Here is a 21,492-nt window from a genome sequence, read left to right as displayed (position 1 = left end):
AGGCAGCACCCTCAAATCTTCAGAAGTATGAGATGAACCCCAAAAACTTGGAAAGGTGGATCTCTCTCACACGTACCAACACAGACTATCCCCCAATTTAACTGATCCCCAAAGGTTTTTGATTAAATAGCGGAATAGAAAATATGATCCAAAAAAAGTGTATGTATATCACACGTACACAACCACACTAGGCCCCAATTACTATTGTTTGTACCCCTAAAAGGCTAGATGAGGAGTAGGGGGGGGTATGGAACAGGCAGCACCCTCAAACCTTCAGAAGTATGAGATGAACCCCAACAACTTGGAAAGGTGGATCTCTCTCACACGTACCAACACAGACTATCCCCCAATTTAACTGATCCCTAAAGGTTTTTGATTAAATAGCGGAATAGAAAATATGATCCAAAAAAAGTGTATGTATATCACACGTACACAACCACACTAGGCCCCAATTACTATTGTTTGTACCCCTAAAAGGCTAGATGAGGAGTAGGGGGGGTATGGAACAGGCAGCACCCTCAAACCTTCAGAAGTATGAGATGAACCCCAACAACTTGGAAAGGTGGATCTCTCTCACACGTACCAACACAGACTATCCCCCAATTTAACTGATCCCCAAAGGTTTTTGATTAAATAGCAGAATAGAAAATATGATCCCAAAAAAGTGTATGTATATCACACGTACACAACCACACTGGGCCCCAATTACTATTGTTTGTACCCCTAAAAGGCTAGATGAGGAGTAGGGGGAGTATGGAACAGGCAGCACCCTCAAACCTTCAGAAGTATGAGATGAACCCCAACAACTTGGAAAGGTGGATCTCTCTCACACGTACCAACACAGACTATCCCCCAATTTAACTGATCCCCAAAGGTTTTTGATTAAATAGCGGAATAGAAAATATGATCCAAAAAAAGTGTATGTATATCACACGTACACAACCACACTAGGCCCCAATTACTATTGTTTGTACCCCTAAAAGGCTAGATGAGGAGTAGGGGGAGTATGGAACAGGCAGCACCCTCAAACCTTCAGAAGTATGAGATGAACCCCAACAACTTGGAAAGGTGGATCTCTCTCACACGTACCAACACAGACTATCCCCCAATTTAACTGATCCCCAAAGGTTTTTGATTAAATAGCGGAATAGAAAATATGATCCAAAAAAAGTGTATGTATATCACACGTACACAACCACACTAGGCCCCAATTACTATTGTTTGTACCCCTAAAAGGCTAGGAGTAGGGGGAGTATGGAACAGGCAGCACCCTCAAACCTTCAGAAGTATGAGATGAACCCCAACAACTTGGAAAGGTGGATCTCTCTCACACGTACCAACACAGACTATCCCCCAATTTAACTGATCCCCAAAGGTTTTTGATTAAATAGCGGAATAGAAAATATGATCCAAAAAAAGTGTATGTATATCACACGTACACAACCACACTAGGCCCCAATTACTATTGTTTGTACCCCTAAAAGGCTAGATGAGGAGTAGGGGGAGTATGGAACAGGCAGCACCCTCAAATCTTCAGAAGTATGAGATTGTGTTCACTGTACCCCACAAAGATTGAGTTCACTGCACCCCACAATGATTGTGTTCACTGCACCCCACAAAGATTGTGTTCACTGCACCTCACAAAGATTGTGTTCACTGTACCCCCCAAAGATTGTGTTCACTGCACCCCACAAAGATTCTGTTCACTGTACCCCACAAAGATTGTGTTCACTGCACCCTAAAAGGATGTTGTTCACTGCACCCCACAAAAATTGTGTTCACTGCACCCTAAAAGGATGTTGTTCACTGCACCCCAAAAAGATTGTGTTCACTGTACCCCCCCAAAGATTGTGTTCACTGCACCCCACAAAGATTGTGTTCACTGCACCCCAAAAAGATTGTGTTCACTGTACCCCCCAAAGATTGTGTTCACTGCACCCCAAAAAGATTGTGTTCACTGTACCCCCCAAAGATTGTGTTCACTGCACCCCACAAAGATTCTGTTCACTGTACCCCACAAAGATTGTGTTCACTGCACCCCAAAAAGATTGTGTTCACTGTACCCCCCCAAAGATTGTGTTCACTGCACCCCACAAAGATTCTGTTCACTGCACCCCACAAAGGATTTTGTTCACTGCACCCCAAAAAGATTGTGTTCACTGCACCCCAAAAAGGATTTTGATCACTGCACCCCAAAAAGGATGTTGTTCACTGCACCCCAAAAATGATTTTGTTCACTCCACCCCAAAAAGATTGTGTTCACTGCACCCCACAAAGATTGTGTTCACTGCACCCCAAAAAGATTGTGTTCACTGTACCCCCCAAAGATTGTGTTCACTGCACCCCACAAAGATTCTGTTCACTGTACCCCACAAAGATTGTGTTCACTGCACCCCAAAAAGATTGTGTTCACTGCACCCCAAAAAGGATGTTGTTCACTGCACCCCAAAAAGGATGTTGTTCACTCCACCCCAAAAAGATTGTGTTCACTGCACCCCACAAAGATTGTGTTCACTGCACCCCAAAAAGATTGTGTTCACTGCACCCCAAAAATGATTTTGTTCACTGCACCCCAAAAAGGATTTTGTTCACTGCACCCCAAAAAGGATGTTGTTCACTCCACCCCAAAAAGATTGTGTTCACTGCACCCCAAAAAGATTGTGTTCACTGCACCCCACAAAGGATTTTGTTCACTGCACCCCAAAAAGATTGTGTTCACTGCACCCCAAAAAGGATGTTGTTCACTGCACCCCAAAAAGGATTTTGTTCACTGCACCCCAAAAAGATTGTGTTCACTGCACCCCACAAAGGATTTTGTTCACTGCACCCCACAAAGATTGTGTTCACTGCACACCAAAAAGGATTGTGTTCACTGCACCCCAAAAAGATTTTGTTCACTGCACCCCAAAAAGATTGTGTTCACTGCAGCCCAAAAAGATTGTGTTCACTGCAGCCCAAAAAGATTGTGTTCACTGCAGCCCAAAAAGATTGTGTTCACTGCAGCTCACACACAGAAAAATGGATGTGGATCACTGACACCTGCCTATCTCCAATCCCACACCACACAGCAATATCGATTGTAGTTTGTAGAACACAGTTTCCCTAAAATTCAGCAGACTCTGTCCCTAACAGGATTGAGAAGAGATCGTAGATCAGGATTGAGTGCAGATTCACCCCACCCCCCACACAGCAATATCGATTGTAGTTTGTAGAAGACACTGACCCTATAATTCAGCAGACTCTATCCCTAAAATGCCTACAACTCGCCCTGCCTAAACACTCCGACCTGTCCCTCAATTCTATCCGGACACAAATGGTTTTTTCCTGCCTATCTTTCCCTAATCAGCAGCCAGCACATTGATGTGTGCTCTGTCCCTTAGCTAAGCAGCAGAATGACGCTGCTGCGGCGGCTGCCTCGAACTTATAAAGACTTGGTCACATGCTTCAGACGGCCAATCACAGCTACTAAGACATTTGCAGGCATGGCTGGGATGGCTTAAGGCACACCAGTTAAACGATTGTTGATTGGCTGTTGAAAGCCCGCCATGAAAAGAGCGCCAAAGCATGCAAAACCCGGAAATAAAACGACCGAACACGGATTTTTACCCGAACATACAGTAAAGTGTCCGTGTCCGTGTTCGGGTAAAAAAAATCCAATTATTCGGTACGAACACGAATAATACAGTCCGTGTTCGCTCAACACTAGTCCTCACTAAAAGAAAAAAGGAAAAAGTGCTAGTGCATATGTGACCTTATGAAAAAAAGAAAAAAAAAATATTGTATACAGACAAATTAAATGGTGATCCACAGTAATGAATTCTAAAAAAAATATATAAATCCTAAGAAAACAACTCCCCAATAATATGAAGTGCAAATTATACATAAATAAATATATAAAAACGTGAAAAAAAATATATTAAGGATAAGTGAATTAATAAATAAAATCTTTTTAGTCCATAAAAGAAAAAAAAAATTGTCCATAGTGAATCTTCGCAAGTGACAAGAAAAAAGTGCAAACGTGCAAAAAAGTGCCACTATCCAATAACTGTGTATTCAGTGTCCACACGTGGGGATCCCACCTTCCGTGCACCACTATTTCCCCTAAATTGACTCACCGGAAATTAAGCTGGTGGAACCAGCAATCACATTTTCTTAATAACTTTCCAGCCTGGTGGTCGGTTTCCTCAATAATAGTTATCCCGATTGGTCAGTGGGAAGAATGTCCCTTACATTGATGGTCATTGAAAAGAATGTCCCTTACATTGGTGGTCAGTAGGAAGAATGTTCCTTACATTGATGGTCATTGAAAAGAATGTCCCTTACATTGGTGGTCAGTAGGAAGAATGTTCCTTACATTGGTGGTCAGTGAAAAGAATATCTCTTGTATTGGTGGTTAGTTAGAAGAATATCTCCTTATATTGGTGGTCAGTGGGAAGAATGTCCCTTACATTGGTGGTCAGTGGGAAGAAAGTCTCCTTACATTGGTGGTCAGTGGGAAGAATGCTTCTTACATTGGTGGTCAGTGGGAAGAATGTCCCATACTTTGGTGGTCAGTGGGAAGAATGTCCCTTACATTGGTGGTCAGTGGGAAGAATGCTTCTTACATTGGTGGTCAGTGGGAAGAATATCTCTTGTATTGGTGGTTAGTTAGAAGAATATCTCCTTACATTGGTGGTCAGTGGGAAGAATGTTCCTTACATTGGTGGTCAGTGGGAAGAAAGTCTCCTTACATTGGTGGTCAGTGAGAAGAATGCCCCTTACATTGGAGGTCAGTGAGAAGAATGCCCCTTACATTGGTGGTCAGTGGGAAGAATGTCCCTACATTGGTGGTCAGTGGGAAGAATGCTTCTTACATTGGTGGTCAGTGGGAAGAATGTCCCATACTTTGGTGGTCAGTGGGAAGAATGCTTCTTACATTGGTGGTCAGTAGCAAGAATGTCCCATACTTTGGTGGTCAGTGGGAAGAATGCTTCTTACATTGGTGGTCAGTGGGAAGAATGTCCCATACTTTGGTGGTCAGTGGGAAAAATGCTTCTTACATTGGTGGTCAGTAGGAAGAATGTTCCATACTTTGGTGGTCAGTGGGAAGAAAGTCTCCTTACATTGGTGGTCAGTGGGAAGAAAGTCTCCTTACATTGGTGGTCAGTGGGAAGAATGCTTCTTACATTGGTGGTCAGTGGGAAGAATGTCCCATACTTTGGTGGTCAGTGGGAAGAATGTCCCTTACATTGGTGATCAGTGGGAAGAATGCTTCTTACATTGGTGATCAGTGGGAAGAATGCTTCTTACATTGGTGATCAGTGGGAAGAATGCTTCTTACATTGGTGATCAGTGGGAAGAATGCTTCTTACATTGGTGGTCAGTGGGAAGAATGTCCCATACTTTGGTGGTCAGTGGGAAGAATGTCCCTTATATTGTTGGTCAGTGAAGAAAATGTTCCTTACATTGGTGGTCAGTAGGAAGAATGCCCCTTACAATGGTGGTCGATGGGAGGAATGGCCCCCTTACATTGGTGGTCAGTGAAAATTATTTAAAGTAAATAAAAATTGTTAAAAAAAATGATTGTAAAGCACATCCAGGTAGAGTGCTATTTAGGATGAGCACACGTATGTGAATAATAATGGTGGCACATATGTATGGTATCGTCAGGAACGTCGGAGTGAGAGCAATTCTAGGGCCATAATTTTGTAACATGCTGGTCAGAGCTTTTTATTTTTAATTTTTTGTATCTTTTTTATTAAACTGTTCAGCTAAGAAGACATTTGTTGCACCTATTATATTGTGCTTATTCATGAAAACCTTAATTTTGGAAATGTACCATTGTTACACGTTAATGTAAGTTTATTTTTCTTTTTTCTATACTAAACATTTATTTTGAACATAGTGTCGAGAAATTCTGTGACGAACAAATGTAATGTGGGCAGTGCGAGATGTAGGCGGGGCTTTGTGTGTGGGCGGGGACACATGGGGGCCCATGATCTCTTATTGCCCGGGGGCCCCATGAGTTGTCAGTCCGCCCCTGCCTCCAGCCATCAAATACACTACATTCTTTGCGGTCAGTTAAACCCATGTGAGCTAATTTTTGGGGCCTATACAGTCCGACACTTCTATATACTGTGAATGCCTAAAGTACCTCCAGCCACAGAATACTACGTTCTTAGCTGTCAGGTAAACCAATGTGAGCTAATTTTTTGGGGCCTATATATGCCGACACTTACTTCTGTATACTGTGTGAATGCCTAATGTACCTACAGCCACCAAATACTACATACTTAGCTGTCAGGTAAACCCATGTGGGCTAATTTTTGGGGCCTTTTACGGCCGACACTTACTTCTGTATCCCGTGAATGCGTAATGTACCTTCAGCCACAGAATCCTACGTCAATTAGCTGTCAATTAAACCCATGTGGGCTAATTTTTGGGGCCTATACAGGCCGACACTTACTTTTGTACCCTGTGAATGCCTAATATATGTTCAGCCACCAAATACTACGGTTCTTTGCTGTCAGGTAAACCCATGTGTGCTAATTTGTGGGGCCTTTTATGGCCGACACTTACTTCTGTATCCTGTGAATGCCTAATGTACCCTTAGCCACAGAATACTACGTTCTTAGCTTTTAGGTAAACCCATGTGGGCTAATTTGTGGGGCCTTTTATGGCCGACACTTACTTCTGTATCCTGTGAATGCCTAAGGTACCTTCAGCCACGGAATACTACGTTCTTAGCTGTCAATTAAACCCATGTGGACTAATTTTTTGGGCCTTTTACGGCCGACACTTCTGTATCCTGTGAATGAAAAACATTTTAAGTCAAAATGACTATATTTTTGTCTTTTAGAGACTTAAAAAGCCGGTTTTAGACAAGATTTTAGACATTTGGGTTCTGATGGCCTAAAAAATTTTTTTGGTCAAAATGACTCTATTTTGGTCTCCAAGTGTCTAAAAAGCCTTTTTTAGTCAGAACAACTGCATTTGGTCACCAAAGGTCTGAATTTTTTTTTAGTTCAAATGACTATATCTTTGTCTTTTAGAGCATTAAAAAGCCGGTTTTAGACAAGATTTTAGACATTTGGGATCTAATGGCCTAAAAAATTTTTTGGGTCAAAATGACTCTATTTTGGTCTCCAAGTGTCTAAAAGGCCTTTTTAAGTCAAAATAACTGCATTTGGTCACCAAGGGTATGAAAACTTTTTTAGTCAAATTGACTATATTTTTGTCTTTTAGAGCCTTAAAAAGCCAGTTTTAGACAAGATTTGTCTAAAACCGGCCATTTGGGCTTCAATGGCGTGAAAATTGTTTTTGGTCAAAATGACTCTATTTTGGTCTCCAAGTGTCAATAAAGCCTTTTTTAGTCAAAATAACTGCATTTGGTCACCAAAGGTCTGATAAAGAAATGTAGTTAAAATGACTATATTTTGACAAATTTTTTTATCAGACCTTTTTTTGAGCTAATTTTTGGGGCCTATACAGGTCAACACTTACTTCTGTATACTGTGAATGCCTAATGAACCTCCAGCCATCAAATACACTACGTTCTTTGCTGTCAGTTAAACCCATGTGAGCTTATTTTTGGGGTCTATACAGGCTGACACTTCTGTATACTTTGAATGCCTAATGTACCTACAGCCATTAAATACACTACGTTCTTTGCTGTCAGTTAAACCCATGTGAGCTAATTTTTGGGGCCTATACAGGCCAACACTTACTTCTGTATACTGTGAAGGCCTAATGTACTTCCATCCATCAAATACTACATTCTTTGCTGTCAGTTAAACCTATGTAAGCTAATTTTTGGGGCCTATACAGGCCGACACTTACTTCTGTATCCCGTGAATGCGTAATGTACCTTCAGCCACAGAATACTACGTTCTTAGCTGTCAATTAAACCCATGTGGGCTAATTTTTGGGGCCTATACAGGCCGACACTGACTTTTGTACCCTGTGAATGCCTAATATATGTTCAGCCAATAAATACTACGTTCTTAGCTGTCATGTAAACCCATGTGGGCTAATTTGTGGGGCCTTTTATGGCTGACACTTACTTCTGTATCCTGTGAATGCCTAATGTACCTTCAGCGACAGAATACTACGTTCTTAGCTGTCAGGTAAACCCATGTGGGCTAATTTGTGGGGCCTTTTATGGCCGACACTTACTTCTGTATCCTGTGAATGCCTAATGTACCTTCAGCCACACAATACTACGTCCTTAGCTGTCAATTAAACCCATGTGGGCTAATTTTTTGGGCCTTTTTTACAGCCGACACTTACTTCTGTATACTGTGAATGCCTAATGTACCTCCAGCCATCAAATACACTACGTTCTTTGCTGTCAGTTAAGCCCATGTGAGCTTATTTTTGGGGACTATACAGGCTGACACTTCTGTATACTTTGAATGTCTAATGTACCTACAGCCATTAAATACACTACGTTCTTTGCTGTCAGTTAAACCCATGTGAGCTCATTTTTGGGGCCTATACAGGCCAACACTTACTTCTGTATACTGTGAATGCCTAATGTACTTCCATCCATCAAATACTACATTCTTTGCTGTCAGTTAAACCTATGTAAGCTAATTTTTGGGGCCTATACAGGCCGACACTTACTTCTGTATACTGTGAATGAATAATGTACCTTCAGCCATCAAATACACTACATTCATTGCGGTCAGTTAAACCCATGTGAGCTAATTTTTGGGGCCTATACAGGCCGACACTTCTATATACTGTGAATGCCTAATGTACCTCCAGCCATCAAATACACTACATTCTTTGCTGTCAGTTAAACCCATGTGAGCTAATTTTTGGAGCCTATACCGGCTGCCACTTCCTTCTGTATCCTGTGAATGCCTACTGTACCTTCAGCCACAGAATACTACGTTCTTAGCTGTCAGGTAAACCCATGTGAGCTAATTTTTTGGGGCCTATATATGCCGACACTTACTTCTGTATACTGTGTGAATGCCTAATGTACCTTCAGCCACCAAATACTACATACTTAGCTGTCAATTAAACCCATGTGGGCTAATTTTTGGGGCCTATACAGGCCGACACTTACTTTCGTACCCTGTGAATGCCACCAAATACTACGTTCTTAGCTGTCAGGTAAACCCATGTGGGCTAATTTGTGGGGCCTTTTATGGCCAACACTTACTTCTGTATCCTGTGAATGCCTAATGTACCTTTAGCCACAGAATACTACGTTCTTAGCTGTCAGGTAAACCCATGTGGGCTAATTTGTGGGGCCTTTTATGGCCAACACTTACTTCTGTATCCTGTGAATGCCTAATGTACTTTCAGCCACAGAATACTACATTCTTAGCTGTCAATTAAACCCATGTGGGCTTACTTTTTGGGCCTTTTACGGCCGACACTTACTTCTGTATCCTGTGAATGAAAAATCTTTTTAGTCAAAATGACTACATTTTTGTCTTTTAGAGACTTAAAAAGCTGGTTTTAGACAAGATTTTAGACATTTGGGCTCTAATGGCCTAAAAAAAATTTTGGTCAAAATGACTCTATTTTGGTCTCCAAGTGTCTAAAAAGCCTTTTTTAGTCAAAATAACTGCATTTGGTCACCAAAGGTATGAATTTTTTTTTAGTCAAACTGACTATATCTTTGTCTTTTAGAGCATTAAAAAGTTGGTTTTAGACAAGATTTTAGACATTTGGCTCCAATGGCCTGAAAACATTTTTTTGGTCAAAATCACTCTATTTTGGTCTCCAAGTGTCTAAAAAGCCATTTAAGTCAAAATAACTGCATTTGGTCACCAAAGGTATGAAATTTTTTTTAGTCAAACTGACTATATTTTTGTCTTTTAGAGCCTTAAAAAGCCGGTTTTAGGCAAGATTTTAGACATTTGGGCTCAAATGGCCTGAAAATGTTTTTTGGTCAAAATTACTCTATTTTAGTCTCCAAGTGTCTAAAAAGCATTTTTTAGTCAAAATAACTGCATTTGGTATCCAAAGGTCAGGAAAAAAATTAAGTCAATAGAAATGTATTTTCATCTTTTAGAGCCTTAAAATGCGGGTTTTAGACAAGATTTGTCTAAAACTGGCCATTTGCGCTCCAATGGCGTGAAAATTGTTTTTGGTCAAAATGACTCTATTTTGGTCTCCAAGTGTCTTTAAAGCCTTTTTTAGTCAAAATAACTGCATTTGGTCACCAAAGGTCTGATAAAAAAATGTAGTTAAAATGACTATATTTTGACAAATTTTTTTATCAGACCTTCTTTTGAGCTAATTTTTGTGGCCTATACAGGCCGACACTTACTTCTGTATACTGTGAATGCCTAATGTACCTTCAGCCATCAAATACACTACGTTCTTTGCTGTCAGTTAAACCAATGTGAGCTTATTTTTGGGGCCTATACAGGCTGACACTTCTGTATACTTTGAATGCCTAATGTACCTACAGCCATTAAATACACTACGTTCTTTGCTGTCAGTTAAACCCATGTGAGCTAATTTTTGGGGCCTATACAGGCCAACACTTACTTCTGTATACTGTGAATGCCTAATGTACTTCCATCCATCAAATACTATGTTCTTTGCTGTCAGTTAAACCTATGTAAGCTAATTTTTGGGGCCTATGCAGGCCGACACTTACTTCTGTATACTGTGAATGCCTAATGTACCTCCAGCCATCAAATACACTACGTTCTTTGCTGTCAGTTAAACCCATGTGAGCTTATTTTTGGGGCCTATACAGGCTGACACTTCTGTATACTTTGAATGCCTAATGTACCTACAGCCATTAAATACACTACGTTCTTTGCTGTCAGTTAAACCCATGAGAGCTAATTTTTGGGGCCTATACAGGCCAACACTTACTTCTGTATACTGTGAATGCCTAATGTACTTCCATCCATCAAATACTACGTTCTTTGCTGTCAGTTAAACCTATGTAAGCTAATTTTTGGGGCCTATACATGCCGACACTTACTTCTGTATACTTTGAATGCCTAATGTACCTCCAGCCATCAAATACACTACATTCTTTGCGGTCAGTTAAACCCATGTGAGCTAATTTTTGGGGCCTATACAGGCCGACACTTCTATATACTGTGAATGCCTAATGTACCTCCAGCCATCAAATACACTACGTTCTTTGCTGTCAGTTAAACCCATGTGAGCTAACTTCCTTCTGTATCCTGTGAATGCCTACTGTACCTTCAGCCACAGAATACTACGTTCTTAGCTGTCAGGTAAACCCATGTGAGCTAATTTTTTGGGGCCTATATATGCCGACACTTACTTCTGTATACTGTGTGAATGCCTAATGTACCTTCAGCCACCAAATACTACATACTTAGCTGTCAATTAAACCCATGTGGGCTAATTTTTGGGGCCTATACAGGCCGACACTTACTTTCGTACCCTGTGAATGCCTAATACATGTTCAGCCACCAAATACTACGTTCTTAGCTGTCAGGTAAACCCATGTGGGCTAATTTGTGGGGCCTTTTATGGCCAACACTTACTTCTGTATCCTGTGAATGCCTAATGTACCTTCAGCCACAGAATACTACGTTCTTAGCTGTCAGGTAAACCCATGTGGGCTAATTTGTGGGGCCTTTTATGGCCGACACTTACTTCTGTATACTGTGAATGCCTAATGTACTTCCATCCATCAAATACTACGTTCTTTGCTGTCAGTTAAACCTATGTAAGCTAATTTTTGGGGCTTACACAGGCCGACACTTACTTCTGTATACTGTGAATGCCTAATGTACCTGCAGCCATCAAATACACTACGTTCTTTGTTGTCAGTTAAACCCACGTGAGCTAATTTTTGGGGCCTATACAGGCCGACACTTCTATATACTGTGAATGCCTAATGTACCTCCAGTCATCAAATACACTACGTTCTTTGCTGTCAGTTAAACCCATGTGAGCTAATTTTTGGGGCCTATACAGGCCAACACTTACTTCTGTATACTGTGAATGCCTAATGTACTTCCATCCATCAAATACTACGTTCTTTGCTGTCAGTTAAACCTATGTAAGCTAATTTTTGGGGCCTATACAGGCCGACACTTACTTCTGTATACTGTGAATGCCTAATGTACCTCCAGCCATCAAATACACTACATTCTTTGCGGTCAGTTAAACCCATGTGAGCTAGTTTTTGGGGCCTATACAGGCCGACACTTCTATATACTGTGAATGCCTAATGTACCTCCAGCCATCAAATACACTACGTTCTTTGCTGTCAGTTAAACCCATGTGAGCTAATTTTTGGGGCCTATACCGGCCGCCACTTCCTTCTGTATCCTGTGAATACCTACTGTACCTTCAGCCACAGAATACTACGTTCTTAGCTGTCAGGTAAACCCATGTGAGCTAATTTTTTGGGGCCTATATATGCCAACACTTACTTCTGTATACTGTGTGAATGCTTAATGTACCTTCAGCCACCAAATACTACGTTCTTAGCTGTCAGGTAATCCCATGTGGGCTAATTTTTGGGTCCTTTTACGGCTGACACTTACTTCTGTATCCCGTGAATGCGTAATGTACCTTCAGCCAAAGAATACTACGTTCTTAGCTGTCAATTAAACCCATGTGGGCTAATTTTTGGGGCCTATACAGGTCGACACTGACTTTTGTACCCTGTGAATGCCTAATATATGTTCAGCCACCAAATACTACGTTCTTAGCTGTCATGTAAACCCAGGTGGGCTAATTTGTGGGGCCTTTTATGGCCGACACTTACTTCTGTATCCTGTGAATGCCTAATGTACCTTCAACCACAGAATACTACGTTCTTAGCTGTCAGGTAAACCCATGTGGGCTAATTTGTGGGGCCTTTTATGGCCGACACTTACTTCTGTATCCTGTGAATGCCTAATGTACCTTCAGCCACAGAATACTACATTCTTAGCTGTCAATTAAACCCATGTGGACTTATTTTTTGGGCCTTTTACGGCCGACACTTACTTCTGTATCCTGTGAATGATAAACATTTTTAGTCAAAATGACTATATTTTTGTCTTTTAGAGACTTAAAAAGCCGGTTTTAGACAAGATTTTAGACATTTGGGTTCTAATGGCCTAAAAATTTTTTTGGTCAAAATGACTCTATTTTATTCTCCAAGTGTCTAAAAAGCCTTTTTTAGTCAAAATAACTGCATTTGGTCACCAAAGGTATGAATTTTTCTTAGTTCAAATGACTATATCTTTGTCTTTTAGAGCATTAAAAAGCTGGTTTTAGATAACATTTTAGACATTTGGCTCCAATGGTCTGAAAACATTTTTTTGGTCAAAATGACTCTATTTTGGTCTCCAAGTGTCTAAAAGGCCTTTTTAAGTCAAAATAACTGCATTTGGTCACCAAAGGTATGAAATTTTTTTTAGTCAAATTGACTATATTTTTGTCTTTTAGAGCCTTAAAAAGCCAGTTTTAGACAAGATTTTAGACATTTGGGCTCAAATGGCCTGAAAATGTTTTTTGGTCAAAATTACTCTATTTTAGTCTCCAAGTGTCTAAAAAGCATTTTTTAGTCAAAATAACTGCATTTGGTATCCAAAGGTCGGAAAAAAAATTAAGTCAAAAGGAATGTATTTTCGTCTTTTAGAGCCTTAAAAAGCCGGTTTTAGACAAGATTTGTCTAAAACCGGCCATTTGGGCTCCAATGGCGTGAAAATTGTTTTTGGTCAAAATGACTCTATTTTGGTCTCCAAGTGTCTATAAAGCCTTTTTCTAGTCAAAATAACTGCATTTGGTCACCAAAGGTCTGATAAAAAATGTAGTTAAAATGACTATATTTTGACAGATTTTTTTATCAGACCTTTTTTTGAGCTAATTTTTGGGGCCTATAAAGGCCGACACTTACTTCTGTATACTGTGAATGCCTAATGTACCTCCAGCCATCAAATACACTACATTCTTTGCGGTCAGTTAAACCCATGTGAGCTAATTTTTCGGCCCTATACAGGCCGACACTTCTATATACTGTGAATGCCTAATGTACCTCCAGCCATCAAATACACTACGTTCTTTGCTGTCAGTTTATCCCATGTGAGCTAATTTTTGGGGCCTATACCGGCCGCCACTTCCTTCTGTATCCTGTGAATACCTACTGTACCTTCAGCCACAGAATACTACGTTCTTAGCTGTCAGGTAAACCCATGTGAGCTAATTTTTTGGGGCCTATATATGCCGACACTTACTTCTGTATACTGTGTGAATGCCTAATGTACCTTCAGCCACCAAATACTACATACTTAGCTGTCAGGTCAGGGCCAGTCCGAGGCGGGTGCACGGGGTGCATCGCAACCAGGCGCCGCGAGCTGAGGCGGAGGAGGGGCGCCGAAGCTCCAGTGACAGTGCCGGTGTTCTAAAATTTAATACACAGCTGACAGAGAGGAGGCAGCAGGACTGGTTGCTTAGCTGGGAGGAGGCGGGATGGAGAGAAGACATTCTCCGGTCTGAGAGGAGGCGGGATGGATTGCTTAGCTGGGAGGAGACGGGACAGAGGTAGAGAAAAAATGTAATCAGCAAGCTCTGCATTATTACAATTTTGCTCGACCTCCATCCCGCCTCCTCCCAGCTAAGCAGTTCGCCCCGCCTCCGCCCCGCCTCCTCTCAGACCGAGGATGTCTTCTCTCCATCCTGCCTCCTCCCAGCTAAGCACTTCGTCCCGCCTCCGCCCCGTCTCCTCTCAGACCCGAGGATGTCTTCTCTGCATCCCGCCTCCTCCCAGCTAAGAACTTCATCCCGCCTCCGCCCCGCCTCCTCTCCGTCCTGTCCTCTCTGTCAGCAGTGATGTAATGGCGCCGGCGGGGCTCCATTTTTAAATCTAAAGTAAACTGCAGTGGCCCAGCAGTGGCGCGTGCCTCTCATCACGGCCAGGTAAGACCCCTCCACAGCTTCTGACCACCTCCCCCTGTAGCATGCCCGCAGCCTCAGACGTCTCCCCCTGTAGCATGCCCGCAGCCTCAGACGTCTCCCCCTGTACCATGTCCGCAGCCTCAGACGTCTCCCCCTGTACCATGTCCGCAGCCTCAGACGTCTCCCCCTGTACCATGCCTGCAGCCTCAGACGTCTCCCCCTGTACCATGCCCGCAGCCTCAGACGTCTCCCCCTGTACCATGTCCGCAGCCTCAGACGTCTCCCCCTGTGCCATGCCCGCAGCCTCAGACGTCTCCCTCTGTACCATGTCCGCAGCCTCAGACGTCTCCCCCTGTACCATGCCCGCACCCTCAGACGTCTCCCCCTGTACCATGCCCGCAGCCTCAGACATCTCCCCCTGTACTATGCCCGCATCCTCAGATGTCTCCCCCTGTACCATGCCCGCAGTCTCAGACATCTCCCCCTGTACTATGCCCGCATCCTCAGACGTCTCCCCCTGTACCATGTCCGCAGCCTCAGACATCTCCCCCTGTACCATGTCTGCAGCCTCAGACATCTCCCCCCTGTACCATGCCCGCAGCCTCAGACATCTCCCCCCTGTTCCATGTCCACAGCCTCAGACATCTCCCCCCTGTACCATGCCCGCAGCCTCAGACATCTCCCCCCTGTACCATGCCCGCAGCCTCAGACATCTCCCCCACTGTACCATGTCCGCAGCCTCAGACATCTCCCCCCCCTGTACCATGTCCGCAGCCTCAGACATCTCCCCCCCCTGTACCATGTCCGCAGCCTCTAACCATCTCCCCCTGTACCATGTCCAAAGCCTCTAACAATCTCCCCCCTGTACCATGTCCACAGCCTCAGACATCTCCCCCCCTGTACCATGCCCGCAGCCTCAGACATCTCCCCCCCTGTACCATGCCCGCAGCCTCAGACATCTCCCCCCTGTACCATGTCTGCAGACTCAGACATCTCCCCCCTGTACCATGCCCGCAGCCTCAGACATCTCCCCCCTGTACCATGCCCGCAGCCTCAGACATCTCCCCCACTGTACCATGCCCGCAGCCTCAGACATCTCCCCCCTGTACCATGTCTGCAGACTCAGACATCTCCCCCCTGTACCATGCCCGCAGCCTCAGACATCTCCCCCCCTGTACCATGCCCGCAGCCTCAGACATCTCCCCCTGTACCATGTCTGCAGACTCAGACATCTCCCCCCTGTACCATGCCCGCAGCCTCAGACATCTCCCCCACTGTACCATGTCCGCAGCCTCAGACATCTCCCCCCCCTGTACCATGTCCGCAGCCTCAGACATCTCCCCCCCCCACTGTACCATGTCCGCAGCCTCTAACCATCTCCCCCTGTACCATGTCCACAGCCTCTAACAATCTCCCCCCTGTACCATGTCCACAGCCTCTAACCATCTCCCCCTGTACCATGTCCACAGCCTCTAACCATCTCCCGCTGTACCATGCCCGCAGCCTCAGACATCTCCCCCGTGTACCATGTCCGCAGCTTCAGACATCTCCCCCACTGTACCATGCCTGCAGCCTCAGACATCTCACCCCTGTACCATGTCTGCAGCCTCAGACATCTCCCCCCTGTACCATGCCCGCAGCCTCAGACATCTCCCCCACTGTACCATGTCCGCAGCCTCAGACATCTCCCCCCCCCCCCTGTACCATGTCTGCAGCCTCTTACCATCTCCCCCCTGTACCATGTCCACAGCCTCTAACCATCTCCCCCTGTACCATGTCCACAGCCTCTAACCATCTCACCCCTGTACCATGTCCACAGCCTCTAACCATCTCACCCCTGTACCATGTCCACAGCCTCTAACCATCTCCCCCTGTACCATGTCCATTTGGTGGGCACTGATAAGGCTGCATTTGGTGGGCACTGCTAGGCTGCATTTGGTGGGCACTGATCAGTCTGCATTGATGCATTGATCTCTTGTATCAAGTCTGCAGTCTCTTACCATCTCCTGTTTGGGGGCTCTGTCTAACAGACTCTCTAACAGATGCCCTCTCTGTGTCCATTAGATAGACCCCCCTCCAGTTCCCATTAGAGTACTCTGCTTCTCTTACTGTAATTTGTTTATTGTTAAGAGATTGTGGGAGTGTCCCGCAGTAAGGAAGACGTCTTAGGGGAGCATCTCTGTGTTTGAGCCATTGCCATAGAAACATTTGTAAAGGGGAGGGGTTAGTAAGATGACCACGCCCACGTGGGGGCGCCAGAAAAATTTCTGCACCCAGGCGCCTGTGACCCTAGGATCGGCCCTGTGTCAGGTAAACCCATGTGGGCTAATTTTTGGGGCCTTTTACGGCTGACACTTACTTCTGTATCCCGTGAATGCGTAATGTACCTTCAGCCACAGAATACTACGTTCTTAGCTGTCAATTAAACCAATGTGGGCTAATTTTTGGGGCCTATACAGGCCGACACTGACTTTTGTACCCTGTGAATGCCTAATATATGTTCAGCCACCAAATACTACGTTCTTAGCTGTCATGTAAACCCATGTGGGCTAATTTGTGGGGCCTTTTATGGCCGACACTTACTTCTGTATCCTGTGAATGCCTAATGTACCTTCAACCACAGAATACTACGTTCTTAGCTGTCAGGTAAACCCATGTGGGCTAATTTGTGGGGCCTTTTATGGCCGACACTTACTTCTGTATCCTGTGAATGATAAACATTTTTAGTCAAAATGACTATATTTTTGTCTTTTAGAGCCTTAAAAAGCCGGTTTTAGACATTTGGGCTCCAATGGCGTGAAAATTGTTTTTGGTCAAAATGACTCTATTTTAGTCTCCAAGTGTCTAAAAAGCATTTTTTAGTCAAAATAACTGCATTTGGTATCCAAAGTTCGGGAAAAAAAATTAAGTCAAAAGGACTGTATTTTCGTCTTTTAGAGCCTTAAAAAGCCGGTTTTAGACAAGATTTGTCTAAAACCGGCCATTTGGGCTCCAATGGTGTGAAAATTGTTTTTGGTCAAAATGACTCTATTTTGGTCTCCAAGTGTCTATAAAGCCTTTTTTAGTCAAAATAACTGCATTTGGTCACCAAAGATCTGATAAAAAAATGAAGTTAAAATGACTATATTTTGACAACTTTTTTTATCAGACCTTTTTTTGAGCTAATTTTTGGGGCCTATACAGGCCGACACTTACTTCTGTATACTGGGAATGCCTAATGTACCTCCAGCCATCAAATACACTAGGTTCTTTGCTGTCATTTAAGCCCATGTGAGCTTATTTTTGGGGCCTATACAGGCTGACACTTCTGTATACTTTGAATGCCTAATGTACCTACAGCCATTAAATACACTACGTTCTTTGCTGTCAGTTAAACCCATGTGAGCTAATTTTTGGGGCCTATACAGGCCAACACTTACTTCTGTATACTGTGAATGCCTAATGTACTTCCATCCATCAAATACTACGTTCTTTGCTGTCAGTTAAACCTATGTAAGCTAATTTTTGGGGCCTATACAGGCCGACACTTACTTCTGTATACTGTGAATGCCTAATGTACCTCCAGCCATCAAATACACTACATTCTTTGCGGTCAGTTAAACCCATGTGAGCTAATTTTTGGGGCCTATACAGGCCGACACTTCTATATACTGTGAATGCCTAATGTACCTCCAGCCATTAAATACACTACGTTCTTTGCTGTCAGTTAAACCCATGTGAGCTAATTTTTGGGGCCTATACAGGCCAACACTTACTTCTGTATACTGTGAATGCCTAATGTACTTCCATCCATCAAATACTATGTTCTTTGCTGTCAGTTAAACCTATGTAATCTAATTTTTGGGGCCTATACAGGCCGACACTTACTTCTGTATACTGTGAATGCCTAATGTACCTTCAGCCATCAAATACACTACATTCATTGCGGTCAGTTAAACCCATGTGAGCTAATTTTTGGGGCCTAAACAGGCCGACACTTCTATATACTGTGAATGCCTAATGTACCTCCAGCCATCAAATACACTACGTTCTTTGCTGTCAGTTAAACCCATGTGAGCTAATTTTTGGGGCCTATACCGGCCGCCATTTCCTTCTGTATACTGTGTGAATGAGTAATGTACCTTCAGCCACCAAATACTACATACTTAGCTGTCAGGTAAACCCATGTGGGCTAATTTTTGGGGCCTTTTATGGCCGACACTTACTTCTGTATCCCGTGAATGCGTAATGTACCTTCAGGCACAGAATACTACGTTCTTAGCTGTCAATTAAACCCATGTGGGCTAATTTTTGGGGAATATACAGGCCAACACTTACTTTTGTACCCTGTGAATGCCTAATATATGTTCAGCCACCAAATACTACGTTCTTAGCTGTCAGGTAAACCCATGTGGGCTAATTTGTGGGGCCTTTTATGGCCGACACTTACTTCTGTATCCTGTGAATGCCTAATGTACCTTCAGCCACAGAATACTACGTTCTTAGCTGTTAGGTAAATCCATGTGGGCTAATTTGTGGGGCCTTTTATGGCCGACACTTACTTCTGTATCCTGTGAATGCCTAATGTACCTTCAGCCACAGAATACTACGTTCTTAGCTGTCAATTAAACCCATGTGGGCTAATTTTTTGGGCCCTTTACGGCCGACACTTACTTAGGTATCCTGTGAATGAAAAACATTTTTAGTCAAAATTACTATATTTTTGTCTTTTAGAGACTTAAAAAGCCGGTTTTAGACAAAATTTTAGACATTTGGGCTCTAATGGCCTAAAAAATTTTGTTCAAAATGACTCTATTTTGGTCTCCAAGTGTCTAAAAAGCATTTGTAAGTCAAAATAACTGCATTTGGTCACCAAAGGAATGATAATTTTTTTAGTCAAATAGACTATATTTTTGTCTTTTAGAGCCTTAAAAAGCCGGTTTTAGACATTTGGGCTCCAATGGCGTGAAAATTGTTTTTGGTCAAAATGACTCTATTTTAGTCTCCAAGTGTCTAAAAAGCATTTTTTAGTCAAAATAACTGCATTTGGTATCCAAAGGTCGGAAAAAAAATTAAGTCAAAAGGACTGTATTTTCGTCTTTTAGAGCCTTAAAAAGCCGGTTTTAGACAAGATTTGTCTAAAACCGGCCATTTGGGCTCCAATGGCGTGAAAATTGTTTTCGGTCAAAATGACTCTATTTTGGTCTCCAAGTGTCTATAAAGCCTTTTTTAGTCAAAATAACTGCATTTGGTCACCAAAGATCTGATAAAAAAATGAAGTTAAAATGACTATATTTTGACAAATTTTTTTATCAGACCTTTTTTGAGCTAATTTTTTCGGGCCTATACAGGCCGACACTTACTTCTGTATACTGGGAATGCCTAATGTACCTCCAGCCATCAAATACACTAGGTTCTTTGCTGTCAGTTAAGCCCATGTGAGCTTATTTTTGGGGCCTATACAGGCTGACACTTCTGTATACTTTGAATGCCTAATGTACCTACAGCCATTAAATACACTACGTTCTTTGCTGTCAGTTAAACCCATGTGAGCTAATTTTTGGGGCCTATACAGGCCAACACTTACTTCTGTATACTGTGAATGCCTAATGTACTTCCATCCATCAAATACTACGTTCTTTGCTGTCAGTTAAACCTATGTAAGCTAATTTTTGGGGCCTATACAGGCCAACACTTACTTCTCTATACTGTGAATGCCTAATGTACCTCCAGCCATCAAATACACTACATTCTTTGCGGTCAGTTAAACCCATGTGAGCTAATTTTGGGGCCTATACCGGCCGCCACTTTCTTCTGTATCCTGTGAATGCCTAATGTACCTCCAGCCATCAAATACACTACATTCATTGCGGTCAGTTAAACCCATGTGAGCTAATTTTTGGGGCCTATACAGGCCGACACTTCTATATACTGTGAATGCCTAATGTACCTCCAGCCATCAAATACACTACATTCATTGCTGTCAGTTAAACCCATGTGAGCTAATTTTTGGGGCCTATACCGGCCGCCACTTCCTTCTGTATCCTGTGAATGCCTACTGTACCTTCAGCCACAGAATACTACGTTCTTAGCTGTCAGGTAAACCCATGTGAGCTAATTTTTTGGGCCTATATATCCTGACATTTACATCTGTATACTGTTTGAATGCCTAATGTACCTTCAGCCACCAAATACTACATACTTAGCTGTCAGGTAAACACATGTGGGCTAATTTTTGGGGCCTTTTACGGCCGACACTTACTTCTGTATCCCGTGAATGCATAATGTACCTTCAGCCACAGAATTCGACGTTCTTAGCTGTCAATTAAACCCATGTGGGCTAATTTTTGGGGCCTATACAGGCCGACACTTACTTTTGTACCCTGTGAATGACTAATATATGTTCAGCCACAGAATACTACGTTCTTAGCTGTCAGATAAACCCATGTGAGATAATTTTTGGGGCCTATACCAGCCGCCACTTCCTTCTGTATCCTGTGAATGCCTACTGTACCTTCAGCCACAGAATACTACGTTCTTAGCTTTCAGGTAAACCCATGTGAGCTAATTTTTGGGGCCTATATATACCGACACTTACTTCTGTATACTATGTGAATGCCTAATGTACCTTCAGCCACCAAATACTACATACTTAGCTGTCAGGTAAACCCATGTGGGCTA

This window comes from Pelophylax lessonae (genome assembly GCF_965119305.1).
Source record: "Pelophylax lessonae genome assembly, chromosome: 13".
In the NCBI taxonomy this organism is placed as follows: domain Eukaryota; kingdom Metazoa; phylum Chordata; class Amphibia; order Anura; family Ranidae; genus Pelophylax; species Pelophylax lessonae.
Note: the sequence above shows the minus strand (reverse complement) of the source record.